Source organism: Acyrthosiphon pisum, chromosome A1 (assembly GCF_005508785.2).
Source record: "Acyrthosiphon pisum isolate AL4f chromosome A1, pea_aphid_22Mar2018_4r6ur, whole genome shotgun sequence".
NCBI classification, from domain to species: domain Eukaryota; kingdom Metazoa; phylum Arthropoda; class Insecta; order Hemiptera; family Aphididae; genus Acyrthosiphon; species Acyrthosiphon pisum.
The window spans coordinates 122,474,606-122,501,932 of NC_042494.1; the positions used below are offsets into that span (position 1 = coordinate 122,474,606).

At 24.6% G+C, this 27,327-nt stretch overlaps 1 protein-coding gene across 2 annotated transcripts in view; it reads left to right on the forward strand.

Moving 5' to 3' along the window:
• The first annotated feature begins 3,147 nt into the window (after positions 1-3,147).
• The window catches only part of LOC100571276, a 43,684-nt gene continuing 19,504 nt past the window's right edge, over positions 3,148-27,327 (forward strand). The window contains exon 1 of one of the 2 annotated variants that reach the window (XM_008185231.3): positions 3,148-3,410. The gene's annotated coding sequence lies outside the window, so the exon portion shown is untranslated. The remainder of the gene's footprint in view (positions 3,411-27,327) is intronic. The other variant, XM_008185229.3, reaches the window with a different exon arrangement.

Consider the following 27,327-nt stretch of genomic DNA (forward strand, 5'->3'; position numbering starts at 1 on the left):
TATATATATATATATATATATATATATATATATATATATATATATATATATATATATATATATATAATATAATATATATAATATAATATAATAATAATATAATAATAATAATAATAATAATAATAATAATAATAATAATAATAATAATAATAAATAATAATAATAATAATAACAACAATAACAATACTAATAATAATAGCAATAATAATAATTTATTAATAATAATAATAATTATTATTATTATTATTAATTATTAATATATAATATTAAAAAAATAATAATCTACCAACAAAAAGCACTAATATGATTACAAAAAAATTAATTTTCCAATATTTTGATTAATGTTGGGAAGAAGCTTATGAGGTAATATGATTTATATAGAAAGTTTGTTTTGTTTTAAAATTGGAATTATGTTATATTTATACCAGCACGTAGGAGAGTAAAAGAGTTTAGATTGGCGTTGTAAATATGTGTTAAAAACTTAAAAATTAGATTGTTTTGTTAGTTTTTTTAAGATAAGATTAGTTACCATGTTATATGTTCAGATGCTTTTTTGAAAAGAATTTTTTTAAAATTATAATTAGTTATACTATTCTGGTGGTGTTCAATACTCATTTGGGAAGGATATTGGAAGAGGTCAGTTTATTAAGTCTTCTATTGTATGGGAATGTTAATTGAAATTTATGTCAGTGTAAGGTTGGTTTTTTTCTTCTAGATTAGTACTTCTAAGATAAGCTTTTTTATAATTTAAAGGATGAGAATCATTCACATTTCTTAATTGTTGTTTAAGTTTGATAATGATTAAATTTTTTTTTTGTTTTTATCCATGTTGAGTTTTTATAATAATTTGAGAACGTTTCTATTTAAAATTGATATTTATCTAGTTTTATTTTTTTAGAATACTTATAAGTGTGTTAGATACTTAGATTATTGATTGAACCTATCTTTGTAATATTTTTTTTGCAGTTATTTTTGTGAATTAATGTATTGTGTAGCCGAATAGGAGACATTTTTTTTGTTAAATATTGGGGATATTGATAGATTATTAAAAAACAATGTTGTGTTATTATTATTAATTATAATTGACAAAATTAAAATATAAATATGATATGAATCGGTGCTTTGTTAGGTCTAGGCGCACAAGTGATGATGACTTGGAACATTGGGAATTGTCCCGACGCAGATTCAATCGAGGTTAGATACGTGTATAGTATTACCAGAATGAAAGTGTTGTTATTAGTTAGTCGTATTTCAGATATGAGTGTAAATGTGTAATACTTATATTTTTTGCCTGTAATGTTATTTTTAGTGCACTTTTATGTTGGATAATACCAATTGCACTCCTGAGACGTTTTCAATGTGTATGTGAAAGGTTTGTTACCTATGTCATTAGTTGATTAGTCATACTTAAAGATTTATATGTTGATAACTGTAGTTGGAGCAAAGATTAATGGTTTAATAAGAGATTTTAGCTTGTACCCATTAGAAGAAAATTAATTTTTGTTGATATATCATTGTCGATATTAGTAAAGGATGGCGTATCGTATAGGGTATTATTTATTATTATTATTTTTTGTGCATATGATTTATTTGAATATTTTGTATTACTTGTTGAATGGTTGTTGTTGAATGTTGGACTTGGATTTTGGATTAAAAATTATAATTCTCTCCAGGCATGATAAGTTATAACATTTTTTATTTTAGTGTTGCAAATAGAATTGATTTTGAATACATTTCGATTATTGAGGGCAGGTTTAAGGTCCACAAAGAAAAGTTTTTGAAGTACGTTGATTATGTTTGTGATTATAAAATTGATATTTTCTAGTTTATTTTTTATATTTTGTATTTTGGTAATGTGTTGGAGGTTCCTGATAATGATTCTAAATGCTCTTTCTTATTTAATTTAATATGCATAGTAGGTACTCTGTAGTCTGTATGTACCTATGTATTGTTTACTACTTGGGGCATTATTAGGCCGTTTTTTGCTAAACATTTTTAATATGTTTCAACAAATATTAAAAATATTTAGAGGAGCCATTAATTAAACACGAAAATCATATAAATTCCATTTTTTTTTTGTCATGTAACAACTTGATTAAATATAAGAATATTACTTAAGAAAAAAATAACTTATAAATATATTTTAACTAATAGCTAATACAATTTTTGAAGCTAAAAATATCAAAAACAAAACATTTTACTACTGATTTAAACTTTAAAGTAGCACACAAATTGTTGTATTTCAAAGAAAAGTTGAAATTTTTTTATTAAAAAAATAATGTCAAATATGTGTAATATTTTATTGTAATCTGTAATAAATAAAATATATAAATTGGGAAGAATTTCAACAAATAAATAATATGGTTAATGGTGTTAATGTTGTATTAAAATTTAAAGACTAAATATAGTTAAGTTAATTATGATATACTCTTGCTTTTTAGGGTGTAGTTTATGGTAAAAATATAATAAATATTAAATGCCGAGATTTTTTTGTTATTAAAATAATAAAATTTGAAAGTTTTTAGATGCGCTTTAAGATAAAATCAAAGCGTTTTTCACTTACATTATAGAATAACTTTAGACTCTTTGTGTTCAACAAAAATGCAACATTTTTATTGAAAATAGTAAAATACATAAAAACACATTTTATTATACCATTTTGTATAGGCACCTTGCTTAGTTATTAATTTATTATAACTTATTATTAAATAATAATATTTTAGAATATAATCGTATCAATTGATGATGGCTTCTATTCCGATATAAGAGAACAGCTTATAGAAGAATAGATTCAGAGCATTAAAATATTTATCATAAACTGTGAATTGTAATAGTTCAATCGAGGCGTTCTCCTAATGTTATTCTTTGTTGGGCTGGCGCATTGGGTAAAATAATAATAATATATAGTGGTGTCACGGAACTTTTTCATATCAAAATTGAAAATAAAACAAACAATATCAATCTGAAATCGAAGATGGTTGTCGTCACGGTTGCCGGGGGGCCTATGTGTCGTTTGCATATTATTATATTATAGATAAAGTATTATTTTTGGGGTGTTTCGTGTGCAACCGATCGGCGAGAGGGCACGGCGGTTGTCCGGTGCGCCGTCGTCGTCGTTGTAGCCGTCGTCGGCGGCGGCGTCGTCGTCGAGCGTGTTTGTACCCTTGCGCACACGGCAGGGGCTGTTGATTCCGACGGGGACGCGTACTTATATATATATATAGACATTTTCATTTTATTTTCGAGTTATTATTCGCGTTTATCTGCGCCGCAACAAGTTCGTGTCTTCGCCGTCTTCGGGGCGCAGCAACAAGTCCTCAGATCGCACAAGTCATCGCCACCGCCATCACGTCCGTTGACACCGTCACGCCGCCGTCTTCTTCCTGTATCGTATTTGTAAATTATTATAGGTAGGTGGTACATAATGATAATGTAACATGCGTGCAATTGATATATTATAATATTATAGTAATCAATAATAATATTATTGTGATTAAATAATAAATATATTATATTTATAAATCCCAAAATATTATTATAATAATATACGTTATAATAGAATAAAATAACTATCATCCAGTTAGAATGTTCAATTTTTAATACAATATTTTATCATACGACAAGTTAGTAGATTTTCGTAATTTTGAAAAATTAATGGGATTCAAACCCAATAAACTACCATGGTAATATGAGTCCTACAAAATATTAATAGTCTTTTTTATCTATTATTACTATAACGTAGGTATACAAGACGTGGAATATGAACATTTGGTTTTCGGCTAAAATAAGGGTATTTAAATGATCGTAAAAGTCCACAGTGAACTATAACATTAAAATATAATTGGTGCTGATATTTAAACAAAAAATTAATGTAAGACAAGTTTTTTTAATTTTTAATGCAACGGTATATCTATAAGTTTTTATACGAAGTTCAAATAAATATTTTAGTTTACACAAAATTTAACATTTCTGAATTCTATCTAGTAAATAAATATTTGCACATTATTTAGTTTGAACAATGGTTCTTATTATATTCTACAGTATTATAGCGTATATATTTACCTATAATATTTTGAACTTAAAAACAACGCTTAGATATTGTTTATACATTTTAAACTTTATTTAAACATGATATTTGTTTACTCAAATACAATTTATATTTGTGTAATAAGAATAATATTAATAAAGGTAATTGCCTTTATAATCATAGGTAATGGTATATGGATTAAAAAGTATCATCAAATAAAATAAACTTAATTGATTTTATTATTGCAAAACATCGAAATGTTCAAATTTAAAATTCAAAATCGTATGTTTTATTAATAATATTTTTATATTGTGAAATCACTTTTAAATATATCTATTGTTGAGTATAATTTCACAATATATTTTAAAATATCATATTTATATATTCGATTTAAACCCAGAAAAATTCTCAAAAAACTCTGAAATATGCAACGCATATTTTATTTTTAACAAGAAATCGTGTAATTAAAAGTTATAATGATAATTCCTATTTATTCAAGAAATTTAAACAGTTTCATTTTCAACAATATTGTATAAGATTTATTAATTTTAGTTTTTATATGTCTGATATAAATCTATGATTGGAAATTTGAAATTTAAAGCTTACAATTTTGTATAATATGATGTAATAATTACTAGTTATAGTGATTATTATGACTTGATATTATTTGAATACAAGATTAGTTAGATTAATACTATATTTATTACTTATTACCTATTACATAATAATATATACTTAATTTAATAAAGTAATTTCTCATAAAAACCGTATGTGACCAAAAATAAAGCAAACGGAATCCCATTCACAATTAATTTAGTTTGATTATTTAAGATTGCAGAACAAGAATGTCTGAAAGCATTAAATAACACAAAAACTATTATTTTTAAAACTAATAAAAAGTTTCTATATGTCTCAATTATAATAGAAATCAAGCAGACAAAAAATATTTAGTTATAACTATAACGGTCATTATGGCACTAATACCTATAGTTGTATACTTAGTATATCATATAATAATTATCTACAATAATGTAAATGGCAATTAATGTAATATACGTATAAAGTCGCAGACAAACAATTTTTTTGGCAAAAAACTTAGAATTGAAAATGTCATTGTGTGAATAAAATATAATAAAATACTCTAAAAGTTGCATATACCCATGGATAATATTTTTAAATTATAATAAAATAACTAAAACCGTTGTTGGCTTTAATATGTAATTCCGTCCAAATTTAAACTTAAAATGTATATAAGAAACAACTGTGTTTATATATATTGTAGTTTAGTTGGTTACAGTATAAACTATTTATAAGAATCCTATTGTTTTAAATTTCAATCAATAGCTATAAAACTATAAATAGACACATTTTTATGAATATTAAACTTGAAATGATTTTCCAATTTTCTAGAGTTCGATGAATTTTGTCAACATTTTAAATTCAGACAAAAAAAATATTGTGTATTTACGTTCAATTTTTTTGTTAATTTTCACTAACAATAAGTTATTACATTTTACATTTTCAAATTTTGACCAAACAAAGCTTTTTTTATCGACAATAATTTAAATATTTTCTTATCACTATAAATAGCTCAAAAAAGTCACAGTATTTCGAAAATGTTATGGTACATAGAAATTGCTAATATAAACTTATCTACGATTATTGTTTATAGAGTTACACTAAAAAACAAAATTTAATTTTTTTCAAAAACTGGTTTTGTGTAAAAATGTCAGTTTTTCCTCAATTAATTTTTTTTCTGACACAGTGGCACTTGAAAATTATTGGGAGTTTTTACTTTTGACCCCCTAAAAGTACCGACTAGTATAACTTTCCTACCAGAAAAGATGCTGTTGAAGAAAATGTCCCAAAAGGTGACGACAGACACAAATAAAAATAATAATAAAAATAAAACCCACATCATTGTAAAATCTATACATTCATCGCCCCGCTCTGAATCTAAATTTAAAAACAATTTTTTTCTTGAAAATCTTATTATTTATATTATTTGGGTATACTAAATGTAACGTTCGACAAAATTTAGCTTAGATATAAAGTCTATAACCATTATAAACTTCATCTCAATAGCATTTTAAATACCATGTATCTGAGAAAAAACCTCAAATGTATTTTTTTAGATTCTGAGTGGAACGATGAATGTATTGATTTTACAATGATGTGTGTATTTTTTTATTTTTATGTGTCTGTGTACACGATAAGTAGTCGAAATAATGCTTCGATTTTCAACTTCAATATCTTGTTCGATGGGAAAGTGAATATTGTTGTTGCATTGAGGAGGTTAAAATTTAAAATTCCCATTAATTTTATCGAAATACTTGTAACTTAATGTACAGCAGAGCGACATCCACTAGCTCATTTTTTTTTTTATTGAATTTTTACGAGAAGATTTTTTTTTAAAATAATTCTAAATTTTTGGTTACTACTTAGAGTGCATTTTTGGCTATCCCATAGACTAAAATATATAGATAGGTATTTAATATGACAGAGAAATTGAAATAGTTTTTTGATTTGTTTACTATTTGTTTGTATAAGTTTAATAAATGTTGTCTGATATTACATAAGATGAGACAAAAAATTTAAATATTATGGTACTACAATTCTCGTAATAAGTTATATTCAAGTTGTAATAAAATGTATGTGTATTATTCTAAGTCCAATCATATTAATGATACAAATTGTTATGTTGTCTGCTACACAATACACAACCGTTATTTGAAAGTTATTTTTTTGTAAAAATCAATCATAAAGGTTGATCTATAATTCAGGATCTAATTTAATAAAGTTTAAAAATTATATCTCATACTTTACATAAGGTGTACGAATCTATTGCTTCTGAGTTCTAATACATTATATTAATCTTGCATTACCTAATAAAATCTTAACTTAGTTATTATTACACATTAAGCACTATTGTTTTGGACTGTTTAAATGTTATTAAGACTTTCACCATCGACATAATTTATAACTAATAAAACTATATGATTAGTTATATCATACGCTTTGATTTCAATTCTATATAATGTGTAACATTGTTTAGTTAGAGAAAATAATTATAAGTTACAGGGATTTCTGTTATACAACTAAAATTTACTTTGTTCGGAATTTATTCCTTGAAAATTCTTGTTAATTAATTAAAATAATAATACTAAATTAGGTAGTAAGTAATTATTAATATGTTTCGAATGCTCTTAAATCACCATTATTTCCTTTTATTTCCTTTTATTTTATTTATGATAATAGTTTCATCCATTCTGATATGAATTGTTACAAAGTTTCAAGCCAACATCAACCACGATATAAGCAATTATAAAGCATGGTAATTTTCTGTATTGTTCTCAAATTCAAATTGTTCTCAATATTCTCAATGTCAGGAAATGAAGCAGAATCAATTGAAATTTCCCTTATTGACTGTCGAACGTTTTACCGAGTTCTAACACAATACAAATTAGTTCGTTAAATTTTTCATTTTTATAATAGTCGTAGGCAAATAGTCATTCGGACCTCAAGAAATCTCAATAAATTAAATTTTATTGATCTGAAAATACTGATTTAAAGTTGTATGGATAGTTTTTTTTATTTACCACGCAGGTACTATTACAAACATATGTAAAATTTTAAAAATCGTAATGAAATTATTATATTTCTATAATACGAGTCTTATAACAATCCGATGGTTTAGTTTAGTTTCAATGAAGTGATCAATATTATTATATTTGTGCAATTGGCATGTACAATAGATAATACCTAATTTAATGTATTATATGACATATTATACGAGTATGTATTTATATTTAATATGACGTATGTTATTTTAAGGTATTTAGTGAAGTGTATTGAAATACAAAATAGTAAATAAAAATAAATAATACACGAATGATGTAAAATCGAGGCTTTCGATGGCATTATGTTTCTAGAACATTGTCGCATACAATAATAATATGTTATTTTTCTTTACTTGTTATAAGATAACTCGGCTATATAACACACAATAGGGATATCTTAAAATCCAGGCTAAGTCCTATGGTATTTTTTCGGCTTGAAAAAAAAATATGAATATATTATTAACTCTCATAAAAAATTTCGTATTCAAACTATGTGGTACACCAATATAGTATGTAATGTAAATTATAAGCTAATAACTACAAATTATTCCCTAAAAAATTGTTTAAAGTTTACTCTTGATTTTATTAATTATAAATATTTAATTTAAGTAAGCCGTTTGCTATATTCTGCGTGTGTACCTATGTTAAATTAATATATTTTATAATATACTATTAAACATAATATTATGAAGTTCTAGAAGTTTTGACCAGGAAACGTTTAAAGTCATCTATATTAAGTATCATTGCATGTTTTATACAAAAAAAAGTTATTTAAGTTGAAATCAATAAACACATTTCCTAAAATAAATGAAGACATAGTTTTTTTTTGCTAATAAGATACAGGCCGGGGCCCAAAACAATGTGAAATATATAAAAGATATTTACAATAACTCAACGATAAGTAGTGATATAACAACAAGTAAATGTAACATTATTTATAAATAATGTTAGTTAAGACCCAGTAGACGAATTTGCTTAAGGATAATTAAAGATAAGGTATTCAGCAGCAATACGCATAAGACGATAATAGGGGAGTTTAATAAATAATTAGATTAAGAAAATGGAATATAGAATGGAGGAGTGTTTCTAGTGAGGCGTGGTGGAACTTTAAAATGTATTTGACGAAGTAGGGTAGGACAGTCAGCTCAAGTCCTGGTCAAAAAATAAAAATTTATATATATTTTTAAGAAACAATTAATCAAAGTAAAGGTAAATTAATGTATAAATAATATAAATATTTAGATGTACCTCTTAATATAATAATAATAATATTTTTTTTTTATTGATCTTAAACCCGGCAATTATGGTCATTTGTTTTATTATTTTTATGAATTTATATTTACAAGTATTTTGAATTAATATGGTATGTTGTAAGATGAAAGGGTAAAATGTTTACTAAGTTGTTATATCATGATTCCCTTTTGTGAATATAGGTTTGTTTACCTAACTATTTAGTTATAAACTATATCATGTCTCGAAGTATGAATACAAATTTAAAAATAATATTACTTGTTAAAATTGTCCATAAAAATAATTAGTTGTTCTAAAAATGTTTAAAATATGTTTCATTTTGTCCAGATACTTGGAAAAACTGAACAATTTAACGCATTTCCCAATTTTTTTTTTTATTTCCCAAAGTTGAAATATGTAATTTTGATAAGCATTTTAAGTTAAAATGTATTTAATAATTGTTCGAGTAAAATGTTATTGCCATATTTTGACAACTCAAATTAACCTATCACTCTGCCTGGGTTTCCCCTACATAAATTGATTCTCATTTTAAGCGTTATAATTTTATTATGCTCATAGGTAATAATTTAGCTATTACAAATTGTAATCATATTATATACGTAGGACATAGGTACTTAAAACAATTTTAGATATAGAATTATAAAAATATTTTTTTCTTGAGTAAAAATGTCCGGTAAAATTGGTACAAATGAAAATAAGTGTATAGCTTATACAATTTAAGAAAGGTAGACAATATATATCATTGGTATAAAAAATGTAACATAATACTCAGCCACAAAATATAAATTTTTGTATAGCGTAGGTACATCTGATTAATTTTTTATTACATTTTTATGTTTTTGTTAATTTCCTTTTGGTTTGTCGTTTTGAATATAACAGCACAAAGGCAGTATGTTTAGAATTGTTAAGTTTCACTAGGATACAACTGTTATTTAATTTAATTAAAACATAGAGGTTTTCATGTTAACTAAAGTCACATTATTACAAACCATATTTTCGAATGAGGTTTATGGCTTTTTTTTTTTTAATGGGATTTGAAGTATGTTTATTTAGATTAATAACTGGATAGAAACATATCCTTATCATGTTTAATTTTTTTTCAAATATATTTCAGTAAAACGAATAATCTTTCTTTTCGTTTGCACTAATGTACATTTTTTGATGCCTAAAAATGAAAAATTACTATTTAAGTGGTTGTCAGTTTTAGTTTTTCATTTATATAATTCATACAAATTTTATCTATTACCCACGAGTTGCATAATAGACTATTTTGTAGCAACAGAAAAAAGTATATGAATATGTAGCTAAAATTTGCTAAGCTTAAATTATTTAAACTATCTCCACACGTGGTGTATTCTTTAATCTTTATTAATTTTAAATCAGTACACTGTTATAGGTTGCAAAATATTATACAAACAGACCACCTTTATGTTGTCATTTAAAAAGATTTTTTTTTTATGGGACCGTACAGTTCTTTAGTCCCTAGGAGTTACTAAATTATAGTATTAGACATAATATAAAAACTAGTTTTCGAAAAGGGCAGGAAAAATTCAAAGAGACAATTAAATAAATAGTCCAAAATTGGATTAGCTAGCGTATACAATAAGAGCAAAGAACTAGGGAAAATTATTTCTGGAATTAAATCAGGTTCTGCTTTTGTATTATATGACTTCTTAATAGTTAATGGCTATCGAAAACTTCAGACACAGAAAAAATGAAATATGCGAAGTCTATAGATTCTATTGTCGTGGATAAAATTAACCGACACGGTATAATATGCACTACGCACATGAGTGCATTCAAACTATTAAGGACTAAATATATATTTAAATCGCATCGTTAATACTCTCGAGTAGTTTCAGTTATTAAAATACATAACATGTTCCTCATAGGGTACCTAGGTGATTATTTAATTTCTTATTTTTAATGAATGTCGAAAAATAATTTTCATTTTGTATTTTGGATCAACTGCGAATAATTGTTGTCACGTGGTTTAAAGATAGATTCACGTTTAATATTCATAGCACAGAATTTCCAAAAAAAATGTTCTCACTATTATGCACTATAATACTATAATAGTTCTCACTTGAAAAGCGGCACCACTGTAAGATAATACCAGTGCAATGCCTTTATGACACTGGTAGAGTAACAATTTACACCATCGACAGGTATAAAATAAATTTCGAACGTTTAAGGTCCTACTCAGTGAATTAAAGTAAAAGCTTCAATTGTATAACACTGACTAATCTTCTACTTCTAATCTTCTAATCGACTTTCAGAATCAAATTTGTAATCTTAAACATACAGTTGTAAAATTTAATAGGAATATAATATATTATACATCTTAATGAATATAACATATTTTAAATAATAAAAATTAAACAAATTATAACCTAATTTCATATAATTTCATGCAGCTTATGATATTTTTTTCATATGGCATGCAATAATTGATTCAATAATAACGATTTTTCAAAATAAAAATAGGATGAATTATTTTTATAAAAATGCGTGTTATGAACTAAAAAGACTAATGCTGGGCTGCATAAACAATTTATTAAATTTGATGGTTCACTAAAAATTTAATGAACCAATCGTGGGCCACTAAATCTTGTTTAAGGGACTATTAGCTCACTATTGCAGATTCATTAAATGTTTTGTGCAACCTGACATAAGTATTTTATCAGGGGTAAGAGGGTATCAACATTTACCTATTTGTTTTCTTTCGCTGACCCACGGGAAAAATTAAAAATGTGTGAACATACACTTGTAGCAGATTAAGGAATCTTGTGTTGTTAACTTTAATTATTCAAGTGAATTGACCTACTATTAAACTTAAATGTTAAGGAATTTATCTGTATTTGTACTTAATATATTGGATTTTTTTACAAAATTTCAACTTTCCTGCAATATATTAGCATTTTTAAATTGTAATAATACCTACACATATAAAAAATTTGCATAAAAATTATAATATCGTAAAAATGTTAACGTATAAACACTGCTGATAATATTCTAAAATTTTAACGATAATTTATACAATAGATAAATTAAATTCATTTTAGTAATAATGATAACAAACAATATGTTCTGCCGAACGTAACTTTTCTACGTTGTGCGTGGGTCAGAGAGAAATAATAAATTGTGTGATGATATCCTCTTAAATTATTATATATAAGCAATTTTCTAAAAATACAATTATCAATAATATCAATAAATAATTATTGTTATAAAAATTACATCCATACGGCTATACATTTTTTGGAAAACTTCATCAATTAAATGAAGACGAATAAATAACATTGTTTAGGCACTAAAACATATTTTAAATTACACATTATATATTAGTATATTATATTTACTAATTGAAAATAAACATCAGCAACAAAAATAATTATATGTATATTATATGTGTCGCACGTCCACAAAAGTATTATTACCTACCTGTAGAAAATACAATTAATATGATATAAATCAGACTGTATTCATAGTCATATAACGTTGCTTCTAACTAATAATAAATATAATACTGTACTACCTACAAAATATGTATTAATCTTTATGTAACTTTGTCATATAAATATTTAATTATATATCTCGATTCGATAAAATAATAAATATAGGCATATAGCGATTATTTTACATAATGATCGTTATATAGAGAGTGATTCACAAAACATATTTATCCCTATGTTTTCCTATTTCCTATAGTAATCAATTTACACAAATTATGAATTTTGGAATTTTTAAGTACCTATGCTTAAATAGTCCATTGACTAAACATAAACATTAACTTAAAGAGTGGACACTGTAGTGATACAAGCTCTTTATCATTGATTATTATGAATGAAGACCATGGTTTTAATGATAGTTTCTGAGTTATTAAGCTTTGAGTACTGCTTCCTAAGAGTAATCGTTCATTATAATTACAGAATTATAGATATTATGGATACATATGGTTTAAAAATTATAGTAATTAATATAGACTTATTAGTTATAAACTATCACACCTACACTTACAATAAAGTTAACTGTTCTTTTTTGTTTTTAATTTAAAATTGTTCATGGAAATTTGTGGTGATTATTATAGAGTATTATATCAGTGATTATTTCAAACGTTTATACATTCGTATTCAAATAATATTTTTATCACAATATTACTTACCCATGTAAGTACATAGGTAATATTATGCCTATCGCCTATAATATACAATTATCAAATTACCTACGTAGATTATGTAATATTATTATTACTATATTGCATATATTATGAAATATTAAATAACAATTTCTCCCAAAAGCACAATTGTTTTGAGGTAATTGACACTGGATGTTTGATAATTTTAATCTTATTATATTATTCTATTTTTAGTATCTATAAATTATAATATAACAATATACCTAGTATAGATATTGCATTTACGTGTATTTAAAATGTTCGTATAATTGTGGCATGATGCTTCCGAGGTCATTGAAAATCACAATAGTCAATAAATATTATGTAAACATACCTAGTGGAAACTGAAAATCACGAAAAAAACCTAAATCATGTATGGACTTCAGTGTAGTTTTTGAATTGTGAGACTAAAAGTTGAACTTCAATCTGACACGTTCGTAAACATCCGGAACGGACGGAATATATAGTGGTACGAGTCACAAGCGAATGTCGGTATACGGGAAGTTGTGAATTTTGTCATTAAAAAAAATATCCCTATAGAATGTAACAAAAAAAAATAACCAATCGACTCCAACGTTTCAAAGGGCTCTCTGTATAATATTATAGGTACTCGCGTCATTCAAATTAATTCTTGGATTTGCTTTGTTTTATTATATTAATATTAAATTTAATTTTAGTTATAGCTTGTGAATTTATTGTGATTAATGATTATATAATGTTTATAGATTTTAATACACGTCTACAACATGAGTCATGCCTCGGTATAATAGTTATAAACTATTATCGTTTTCACAATAAGTACCTACAATAACACGTGCGTTCCTAATTATAATGATTTATAATTAGTTTTTAGCTTTACTAAAACGTACATTTTTCTTCGTTTTTATTTTTGTGCTAAGTCAGTGTTAAGAGGGTGCGGTGCTGAACCGAGATATGTTATCTACAAACGTACAACAAACCTGGCAAATTTGCGTTCAACAACCCAATTATGTGTGTTTAGTTAATATTAAAGTAAATTTATCTATACTCAAACTTAAACAAAACAATATTACCTAAGGCACCTCTAAGGAATAAATTGATATTTTAAAATACATCTCAAATGGGGTTTGATATAAATCTGTATGAAGTTAATTTTTAGTAAATTTTTTTTATTTATATAAAAATGTTTGTTATGTACATGAAGTCATGAAGTGGGTTTTAAGTTTTAGCTCTTTTATGATCGTATAACATACATAAAGAGGGAGGAATAAGGATATAATAAGCTATCAAGTACTTAAAATAAAAGTAATTATTTTTTTATAAGTACCTACCTATTGAAGCTAAAACGCTTTAGCTATTACGTTTCATTTAGTAACTATACAATAAAAATATTAATGTTTGCAAGGTCATATATTGAAAATACGTGTATTAGATTATAGTTATTATTTATAACCTTATACTTTATAGATTACAGTTTCATATTTTTAAATTTTATAAAATTATTTAAACAAGAAACTTCATAATTGGCAAATTAAATTTATTACAATTTTTTTTTCTTGTAATTTATTTATTTTATTTTCAATAGTTTATATTTTTCTATAGGATTTTGATTAGAAATTTAGAAATAGCTACATTGACAAAATATCTATATTTACAATTGATTTTAATTTTTACTTTTTAGAATATTAATTATGATTAAACAGAAAAATATTTTTAATAATGTCTTAGTTATAAATATTGAACTTAACACAATATTATTTGCTAAAGTTATCCTTGTGTACCCATATTATAACTATATTATTATAAAATATTCATCAAGTATGTTTAATTAAATATCGTTTGAATATTAAATCATGAATTCAAATCGAAAATAAGTAATCATTATAAATGAGTTTGCTAAAAATAACAATTAATGAGTACCTGTTGGAAAGAAAAATATATTTTTTTTAAATAACAGACATATATTATAATATTATGACATGAGCGCGGTATGATTTTGACATTACTTTTAGCATAGTAATATTCTTTGTTGTTTTTGGAATGACAAAAAAGTTTAACAACTTAAAAAGTCTACTTTTAGATTCAAGTTCTCGACACAAGTGTATCAATAATTTTAATTTATGAAAATATCGTAGAAAATCTTCATGTCGGCAATAAATATAATTATTGTTTGCAAAGCTATAATTAATATTCTATGATTTACAGAATGTCAATAGGTTCCTACATATTATGCTCTTTATTATCTTACTACTCATTTTGAATGAAATTAAATACATCTCTATTTGAGTTTTTAGAGATGTAATTAGGGAATGAAGGGAGACTGGTCTGAAGGATTAGCTAGTTCAGTTAAAACCCTTCATCCGCCCTTAAGTCGACAACTTTATTAACCCGCGTTTTGCTGTTCCGTAAAATCTTTAACTTACGTGTGGTTCACAAATAGCATTCTCTCATTTCTTCTCCTGTTTCCACGCACCTACACATTATATATTATTATATTATGTATGTTATTCGTCTCTACTATACTGAATGAATTATGTTTTATATGTTTTGTTTAAATATTTACTAGCAATTTTGTTTTTACACGTGATTTTTATTATTAAGACTAAAATACAACGACGTGTACCTACCTAAGCTACGTCTTGATTAATTTTTGACACTCAATCTAAGTTCATATTGACTATTCTGTATAGTTCTGAAATTAGTCTTACACAGATGTACACACACAGATGTATGTTGTTTGATTTTATTATTGATGGTGTGTGAAGTATGAAAATTTAGTAATTTATTATTGTAGCGATGTGTGCAAATATATTAATTATAATACGTCTACGCTTACCTTAAATAGAATATACTTTGAACCACCACTGATTGTGCGTGCATTTTACCTTCGAAACGTTGACAATGATAATCGTAGAGGAGAATTAATAATTTATCCTCACATGAGTTATTGATTACGAATAGTAATAAAATGAATAAATCAAATACATGATAATATATTTTAATTTACTTTAATTCTAGTTCCCATTATTATGTCTAAATACTTAACATAATTTTGTAATACGTGTGAATTAATATTTTAAATGCGTATATCATAGTCACAGTGTGTACATTTTATTGATTATTTAATTAGAGTTTATACTCTAAATGCTAAAAACTTATATTATAATTTATTTGTGCAGTACTGTAGTAATATAATAAGATAACTTATAATTTATGTAGTTTTGGTGAACAATCTTAGAAAGGTGCTCATTGGAAATGTGCTACTTTTAATTGCGAGAAATTGTATTATTAATTTGAATACTTCTGAAGAAAACTTTTTTTGTGTTTTAATTTTGTTTGTTCAATGAATAATTTTTTATTCTAATGCTATTTTTTTTTTATTAATTTAATTAATTTTTATGACTGCGTCCGTAGTATATATTGTTTTGCAATTTAAAACTTCATAAGTCCTTTAAAATTATGTGGTCTTGAAAACATAAAATCTGTAATACGCTGGTTCCTATAGCCTATAATCAATATAGATACGTAATAATAGATTACATAATATAATTAATGTATTTGTCTCAAGATATTAGAACCATAGGTTATAAATTATTAAGGGTTTCTTATATAAAATATTTTCAGAACACCTCGACCACCTCAAAGATGAAGTATTGAATATTTAATAAAATATAATATAAATTGAGAAATATTTATAAATGATTCTTTTGAAATCATAATAATATAAACGTATTGTATTGTGAAAAAGGGTGACCTGCCACCAGCAGCGGTAAAATATTGTTTTATAGCCTATTCAGAATATTTTATCTATTGGAGTCGATAAAGACGTTTTTATTTTTTCTCATTGATATTGAATTTATGTTACAATGGGAATTTTTTTTTGATTCTAAGAAAGTCTCTTGAAATAATTTACATCCCAATTAAACTTGGTTATTAAAATTGGAAATGCGTACATAATATTATATAGATTTCACTATTTTAGCATAGCTTGGACAGTCTGATTAATACTACTATTGAACAACACAAAAAAAAAGTTAATCATAAAAACTATAAGTGTTATTTTGGGGTAATCAAACATAATAAATTATTTATTTGAATTCTTCTATTTGTTTTGAACAACGAGTGTATTGGTGTCTTTTGTCATTAATCTCAATTTTCAATTATTGACAAAATACCATTGTTGTATGAGGTTACAACAGCTGATCACTTCTATAATTTCCAGTTTCAATTTTAGTATACATATTATGCAATCAATCAATCGTATTTAAACGCCTGGGAATTTAGTGATTACCCAAACGAAAATGGGGAAAAAAACAAAACAAATAATATTGAAATTACAATTATTGGTAACCAAAATATTTACAAACGTGTATGTGGTCCGTGAAAATATACCTATCTAAGCTAACATAACCTAACGTATCAGTTGTATTTATTATTATCTATAAGTATAATATAATTATAATAACATCCTTTTCTCCCCTATTTGAATATAATTGTTTACAAAATCAATAGACATCATTACAACCATATTGTATTTTATTTATTTACTCGAGTTATTCATTTTGTATGTGTTTATTAGGTACCTATTATATATCCGATTAAAAACCGCATTATTTATGAACAACAGTAACAACATCACGTTATTATAACTTATAGCCTATGCCCAACTGAATTATTATTTTCCTAATTTATTACCCAGCTATTTTTTCCTCTAAATGCATTTGAAATAAATTTCAATAATATTTTATATTCTCTTTCAAATTAGGTACTGAAATACTACCTATATATTATAATATTATATCCTATTTCCAATCGATCCTGAGGCTTCCTTGGACTTCATTTTGAGACATCATGTTTCTACCCAAACTTAACCATTGGCAGAGTAAAAAAAAAAAAACAAGCACATTATTTAACGGGACATTGCATTGCGTGCTATAATAAAATTAAAAAAAGATAGGTAGGATTTTACTGTATAATTATTATTTACTAGGTATCTTAGTGTACACACTGTACACACTGAAATGATGTACCTACCTTATTATATTCCATAATATAGTTGTACATAATATGTCTGGTGTCCTGTCTGAGTTATAAATTATTTCCGGACAAATGTATAATTCAAGATGTTTGGCGTGTGCGTAATATACACATACACGCCCTATTCTGCTAACTATAAATATGTCTATTAAAACCTATGTATATGTAAATTCTTTATTCATTATTGTTACTAAAATTCCAAAGTCAAGTAAACTAGTATCTTTCTTTGAATTCTTAAACACTACAGCCGTTACCTTTTAAATTAAGTCTTTAGAACGTTTCCTCTGAAATTATTTTAGAGAGTATCTACGTGATTCAGCACAGCAAATGACTTAAACTTTTAAATTGCTTGTACCTACATGAATTTAATTAATTAAAAATAATTTATATTTTATATTTTATTCTGAAATATCCAAATTCGTCCCGAAACGTCCGAATCGATTCCCAGATTGATGACAATAGTTATTTTAATATTTATCAATACAATTTATGATTGCTTAACATATAATTTATGGTTTCCATTAATCCTACATATTTTTATAATTAATAAATTAGATTTTTTTTATTTTATTATAAGTAAATAATAATAAATGATAATGTAAAATACGTAAATGTATAGTATTATAATATAATATATACTATACGGTTGCATGCTATCAAATTAATATTTTTAAATCAATAAATAAGTAATTACATTTTTTTATAACCATCTAAATTTAAAAAAAAATTATAGGTAAGCTTATATATTACAGCTATTAAGCTGAGTTAATTATAGTGATTATAATATATAATTTTTATCGTAGGTTATCGCGTCGTGAATATTATGCACATTTTTAGTAGCATATATATTTTGTTAATTATTAAAAATTATGTACACAAAGTCTAAAAAAATTTAAACGTTTATTACTGCTTGTGTGTATTTATTTGGCTGATTTTTGAGGCTTATTGATTGAAGTAATTTTACCGTAGTTTTCCATCAAAAAGAATCAAAACATGAAAAAGCCTTTAAATGTTCGTTTTTGAAGTAAAGCTTGATGTTTTAACTGTTCAGAATTGAAAGCTAATAGAGCAAAAACAAACAAATCGTTAATCTTAAATCAAAGAAATGTAGTGGAATAATTGTTTGAAATCGTATTTTCCCTTTTTTTTAGTAAACTTTATTAATGTTGATAAGTAATAATTGATAACAGCAGTTAAATGGTTTTATTTATATTTGTTGTAATGGAGCAGTGAACAAAATAATATTTCAGACTATAATACTCTAAATATATCCTATGTTAATTGCAATCTGCGAAGACAAATTAAATTAATATATTATCCACAATATTTATTTTCGCTAACTCATACTTATTTAGTTGAGTTATTGAGGTACCTAAACAGTTTGTTTTTAAACGTTTTAACTGTTTCATAAACTAACTAAAACTAACATAGATAAATTAGACTTTTCACAATATCTTATTAAAAATAATTTAGTGAAAATATTTTGTTTTTAAATTAACTTAAAAATCAAAATAATCTGAACGGTTTTATATTTAATTGATATATATAATAGTTTTTATAACTTGATAAATTAAAATTTAACTAGTTATTTTATATACATTTTGACAACTGTAAGTATTTTATTTATTTATATTATATAAATGTATAAAAAATGATGTATTTTATTTATCAGTAAATATGGACGCCATTCAGAATCCTTTTCCGGCTGCAATTATACATCGTTTTCAAATTTAAAATGACAGCACAATTATCCATTGATGATTGCCGATTACACTACACAAAACTTTTGTAGATACCGAATATTTGTGTAAACTTTTCACATAAACATTACGGTAGTTCGGCCTTTTGTTATTGATAGTTTACTAGAAATTGACAATTGTGTTATATTTTACATTATTCCTTTCTAAATATATATTTGAAATCTCATTGAAGATCACTCATCTTTAAATCTAACTAAAAACAGACATATTGCTGATACATTCAATATTATTGTATTTATATCCAAACTATTCTCCATTCAAATGTGCATAGTATCTTTTTTATTGCGTCATTTTATATTGAGATTTATACTCATTGAAATGAATATATTCTAAAAGTATCCATTCTTAATAAAATCTTGAATAATTTTATACGTTTTTACTATTATTATTTTTTATTCCTATATTATTTTTATCAAATTTAAATGTAATGACTAATGATTATAAATAGTTTATATCTTTAATAGGAAAATATAGAATTAATAATAAATTATATATACTTTTATTATGTATTATAAGTGAGATCAATTTCATTATAGACATTTTTTTTATCCTGAGCTATTTAGCTAATACAATAAAATGTAAGTTCTATAAACATTTAAAATGCATGAAACAATCTTTGGTAAAAATAGTAACAAAAGGTATGTTTTGAATATTATATAATAAATAGTAATTTTAAGTTTAAGTTTGTTCCGTTATCAAAATTACAAATAATTGTATTATTTATACTACATTTCCTACCAGATTTAAAAATAAAAATAATGAGTAAGATAAACTATTTGCTTACAAATTTATTGGTAGGTATTTCTTTTCATTTAAACGATCAAACTACAACACCCACCTAATTCATATTATGGTATATAATATATAATATTATTATGATACTTCGTCAATAACAATAAAACATATTATGAAATATTTCTACTGTATTATATTTATATAGTTTTGCAAATATATATTTTTTAACAATTGCAATTGTTTTTGTATACATACTATAAACATATTTTTATATTTCGTTTTGAAATACGAAATCATAATTGTTTCTAAACAAAGACAGACAGTTTGCCTATAACTCTAAAGATATTTTACTATAGTTAAGTATATATTTATTATTCCTGTAAATAATTAATTTTTCTATTAGTAATAAGGAACTAATTGTTGATAAAAACAAATCGCATATATTATTTTTTTTTTTTTTTTCTTTTTTCTTTAATTAGATATTTACAAACTTTGTTTGACAGCACAATAAGTAAATTTGATAATTTATGTATAATATTTTAGCTTTGAATAATATGAAAAGGGAGGTCAGCCAGTGATGGAACCCACCGTGAAATATATATTATTTAGCCATGATAATATTATACTAGCTATTTTTTAATTATAAGTAAGTTCCTTAGAAACATGTGAATAGGATCGTAGATTATCTACATTTTTATTTATTTTCCAAATAACCCTAAAGCTTTTTTATTATAATAATCAATGATCATTAACAATACATTTCAAAATTGTACATAAATATTAAATAAATACACGTTTTTGGTAGATATATTATACAAAACATGTGTGGGCTATCATTCCCATTGGAGAGGCCTCGGTCTTAGTCCAATAGCTTATACTAAGCCATGGTCTTTGGTGTTTGAGCAACTTATGTATTGAGAGTTATTGATTAGTAGAATTCCTGCTGGATTGGTGTGTTGATCCAACCTTATCTCACGTTTGTTAGCAAACTTAGTAATTTTGTCCTGGACGGAGGTAATCATAAAATCTCGATGGATAATGGTGGTTTTTGTCGTACTAGTATACATACCTATATTGATTAAAGTACCTATCATATTAAATATTTAAAAAATTAAAAATACATGAAAATATAATTATGTAAGTACCTATAGAATGCGTGTACTAAATAATGACATAGGTAAGTATATTGGTGATAAGTTTTAAGTTTTAAGTCCTTAAGAATTATGGTATTTGAATTACAATCAAATAGGTAACTAAAGTCAATATTTTTCATTTAGATATTCAATTGTTTTTAAATTTTAACTTGAAATGTCCTATAAAATAAATTATGCATATTATGTATTTTTAATTTTTTGAAATTTGCTGTAAGAAAAACTTATGAAAAATCCTGTACTTTTACATTTTGAAGTCTTTGTTTTTAAAATTGAAAATTTTATCATGTCTAAAACAATGTAGTTAAAATATTCGGTGAACATTTCAAGTTTATACCATAATTTGTTTTTAAATTACAACGAAAATACCCAAATTGATTTTGTTTAAACTTGGTTTAGCGTAAAATATATTCCTGTTTTAAATAATTTTTTAATAATTTTTTTGAAAATTACTGGGAAATTTTTGTGGATGACCAAAAACTGCCTTTGAAGTTGAAAATTGATGCTTTTTTTACTGCTCCAACACGACAAACACAAAAATAATATAAACATTCGCTCCGCTAAAACTATCATATGAATATTTACTTTATTTAAGGATCCAATTTAATTGATAATATTTTCTGTTTTTAAATTAAAAATGTTCTATTTATACATATACCTAATTAGAATATTTTATCAATGAATTTACTAGTGTAATAGACTTTGTAAAATAACCACCATGTCATGGTATTGACATTCCGGGACTGAGTTTCTGAATAACTTCGCATTACCTAAATTTCAGTGTTCATTTTTATAAAACTCTATACTGACAGTATATTTTCCTGTAAACTAAGATATTTTTTCAAACATTTGATTTCTTATTTAATATGCATTACTTCGGGCCAATTGGTTGATAACTATTCATATTAGTACCTACTTTAACTCTCCACATGGAATTGAATTTCGTATTTTGTTGAAACAAAACTTTAATCTTCCGGTTGACTAAACTTAATCAAACCTAGGTGTACCAAGAAAGAGCATTATAAAATCTCAATAATTTTCACGTAGTATAAAAATAACTTTAGTTATACATGTTTGTAAAAATCAATTTATAAATTACTGTTTCTTACTAACTATATTGAATTTTAAACAAATTAGGTACTCTTATATTGGCTTTGGAATTAGTGATGCATATTATCATTATTGTATTATCACAAATCAAAAATGTTAAACAGAACAAGCTTTCCGTTTTTATATTCTACATTACCTATTTATTTGAAAATAATCCCATCCTTCGGAGCGTTAACATATCTTGTACATACGTAATACAGGTACGTTATTCCGGTCTTAGATGTTTTCAGTATATAGGCTCAGGATATGAGCCAATACGTGTCCGTCCGGTGAACGTGTAAAATAAGCTTTATTTTAAGAACCTAATTTAAACGCGACATGTGTTGTTAGTTATAACCATTTTCTTACCACTCATATATCTTTCTTATACATTTTCGATTCGGACAGAAATCAATTGTATGTACATGAATTAACTATAATTATAATAACTGTCGTATACATTATACACACACAAGCACATATTATTATGTTACTACTTTCTCAGGAAGAGTTAAATGTAAAGTATTTACTGAAAATGAACATTGATTACAATTATAATTTACACATACAATTTGAAAATTTGATGAGAACCGCCTCAGTCTTTAAAACGTTGAAGAACGACTCCCCAACCAACCTCTTTTGGTGGTCTTAAATATAATAAAAAAATATATGGTCATAGGTATGAACATATTTCAGGCTAGAGCAATAGAAATTCATAAATAAAAAAATAATAAAACTCAGCTTATTAGCGTCGTTGACTTTAAAATATGCTTGCATACTAAAATTTAAATGAGCTACTGTATCATTTAATAAACCATTTGAATAGTCAAATATAATATATTACACGAAATAATACTTATAGAACAAAATAAAGTATAGGGAGGTACTTAAAGCAACATTCTCTAGGATAGTATAGCTGCAACTTAAATACATTAAGATGTATATACAATATTGTCTTAATTTACTTAATTACTAGAATAAATAGTGTAGTACTGGTTGGTTTGTTAAATTGCTAATTGTACAAATTGGAAAAGATTAGAAAAAGTTTTAAAATTTAAATGATATTTTTGTTTGAATAAATTCTAAACATTGTTGATATTTAATACGTGATATTGAACAATTCATAAGCTAATTTTATTGTAAAGCACAATGTCATAAATGTTACAGTAAAGTTCTTTAAATTTTACTTAGGCGTGATTATTAACTTTGAATCTATAATTTTTTGTTGGATAATTTATTTTTAATTATGGCTTTTGAACATTTTTATTGAAAATTAGTCAAATTTATTATAAATAAATAGTTCTAAGTATTTTCTGCTCTGGGTATAAAATTATAAAATTGAAAATAAAATGATATGTCCATCGACCATCATTAGCATCATCATCATTAAATATTATATTATCTAATTGTATAATATTTTATTCGTATTTAGATCAATTAAAATTTTATTCTAAAATGTAAACAATTGTTACTTTATAAGCTATTCAGTCAGTAATTTTATGTTATATTTTAACTAACACGTACTACGTAGTAGGTACCTTCTACTCCAACTGAAGTTACCTATATGACTAGTGGCTATATAGGTACTTATATATTGTTTTAATTCATGGTTTATCATAAACATTGCTGATTATAACCAAACAAGTCCATTGCATATATTTTCTCCTTTTGGTGTATCAATGGTTGACTAAAAATTATTATTATTATTATTATTGTTAAGTGAAGGGAAAACGCTTTGTGAGAATATTATGTTTATTGAAAATGGCTTTGTTTATTGTATTTATTCTTAGTGTATTAGTACTTTTGACGCATACATTATATTATGTTTAATCTTATGAATATTAATTCATATTATTTTACAAAAGAAGACTGAACCAACCACACTTATCAGCAAAACATTGTATTAAGGCATTCATTTTCAATAATATATACCTAGTAATTATTTGCAACTCTATTTACATAATGAATTATTGTTCACTAAGGATTGATTATATTATATTAATTATTACAACTAGTTATATAGTTGTATATTAATGAATAAATTATAATTGTAGTAAAATAAAATAGAAATATTTTTTCTTTAAGCATGAGATGAGAAATTGTATTTATATAACTTTCCGACCAAGTTATTCAAATTAAAGGATAAAACAAGTCTATTAATTAATTAATTCGTGTGTTTTTTTTGTTCTACATTGTTTTATGTTTTTTGAAAATGAATGTTCTCTCATTCAAGAGTTTCTTGTAAAAAATTTAGTATTAACCATAATATGAGTTAACGTTTTTAATTTAAAACTTCTGTTAATAATATAAAATATATGAGTTCTAAATTAATGATAGTTATACGTGTCTACGTAAAATAGATGGTCGACTCTTAGCAGTCTTTGGAGATACATAAAACCGTGTAAAAAAATAAAATTTTTCTATATAAATATACATAACAGATTTATTCTTTACAATATTATACTTGATATGAATTCGTAATCGTTTCAAGTCTCAGACATTGTCAACCTGTTCACGTCATTTTATCAAATATCGTTAAATCTCACGTCTCGGCAAAATGTTTTCATTTAATCTATGTTATCTATATATTATTTAAACCTACTCGTATTTGTTAAATTGACAAATTCTATTATCTTCAATGTTTACTATTAGTCAATAAAATAAATATAATTTCATTGCCAATACGCATAATATACATTTCACTCATTAACATATTAAATAAAATAAATATATGTGTCACGTCATGTCATATGTATAACTGTTTTATAATTTAATTAATAACTGATAATTTGTACTTTTTTTATAATTTTTCTACTGTGACATTATCATTGTATACTGTTCACAATAATAATTAATTCAAATTTTAGTAGTTACCCAAGTGTAAAATGATATTATAACAAATCATGCCAATTAAATTATTCAATGTTTCACAATTTTCAATATCTATTAAATGCAAAGTGATAATCAATAGATATTATTCAATAACATATTATATTGAATGTTAAAAATAATTTAAATATTTCTGCATATGAATTGATATTTTCATTGAGTAAGAGATCAATAAATGTGATTGGTTCTCTGATCTACGTGAAAAATTCACAATAGTATAAGTATTGTCGCATAAGTATTGTGTGAATAATAAGGAAATCTAATTTCAAGTTTTTTTGGACAAAATAACAAACAATTGAATTACAAGATAAATAATTAGTTATTGATTGTTATTTTAGTTTTACTTGTTAATAGGTATAGTAATTTTCGGACGCTTGCAGGCCTCAGTTCTCGACTAGCTGTAATTTCCTATATCGTTATAATGATTAATCTGATAGATATACTATCAACTATACTTAAAAATGCATTTTGAATAATTTTTAAATAATCAAATTTAGTAAGTAAAAGAGATTTTACATAATCCAACAACTAACCAGCCAATTAATTATTATTCACTTATTCCACATATACCAAATCTTATATTTTAGCCAATACATGACTTGGTGCATAATTTACTTTATTATATAACTATTAGTTGAATGAGAGCAATCGATCATTACATTAAAAAAATGTTTCCAAGCAGAACTCGGTTAAAATCACACTCTCTAAGATCTTCTCAATATTTTTCAGTAGTTTTTACTTACGTTTATGAGAACTAGGTAAACAGAGAAAATCAAAAACAATCACTCACGTGTACTATATAAAATTTCCGGTCCATAAAGATGCTATACAACATGCTATATGCATGAATACAACTTTTAGAGTTATTTTATTACCCAAAAAAGTGCTGAAAGAAAAAAAACATTGAACATCTATTACATTCGCCACTTAATTGTAATTTAAAAAAAAACATTTGAAACCCATCCGATAAACTCTTAGATTAAAATATGACAATAATGATAGCTAAATATTTACGAAAATGTAGGTAATTATATATTATAATGTTAAATAATTAACATATTTCAAACTCTGAAACGACTGAGTATGTGTTCGCTATTTGACTAGTTTTAAAACAAAATATACTATCACAAATTAATATCACATAATTTAGATAGGAAGGTACTGTACTTAAACCTTGTTTGGTAGCACTGAACGAAGTACTTTCGTTATTTTAGTTGAACAAACAAGAACTCAATTCATACTAAACTGTTTGGACTGGGTGTTGTAACTCAGTTATTGAGTATATTTTACTAGTCCGATCGAATACGAGTACAGTTTATTGTCACCTACCTATAATATTTTATTGACAAATGTAACCTATAAATTAATGATTATACAAACTAATTTAATTGTTGAATCAACTAACACTTTAATATTATTGTTCATATTGTTAAAAATACGAGTTATCAGCTGTAGACAAAATATTTGTTTTCCAGTGATTAAAAAAAAAAAAATTAACGCCATATTATTGTTTTTCTAGTAATGCAGTCACATATAATTTCTAAATATTTAAATAATAATTTTTAAATGACATATTACGATGAGTCATTACAGAAGTGGTACATATTAATTT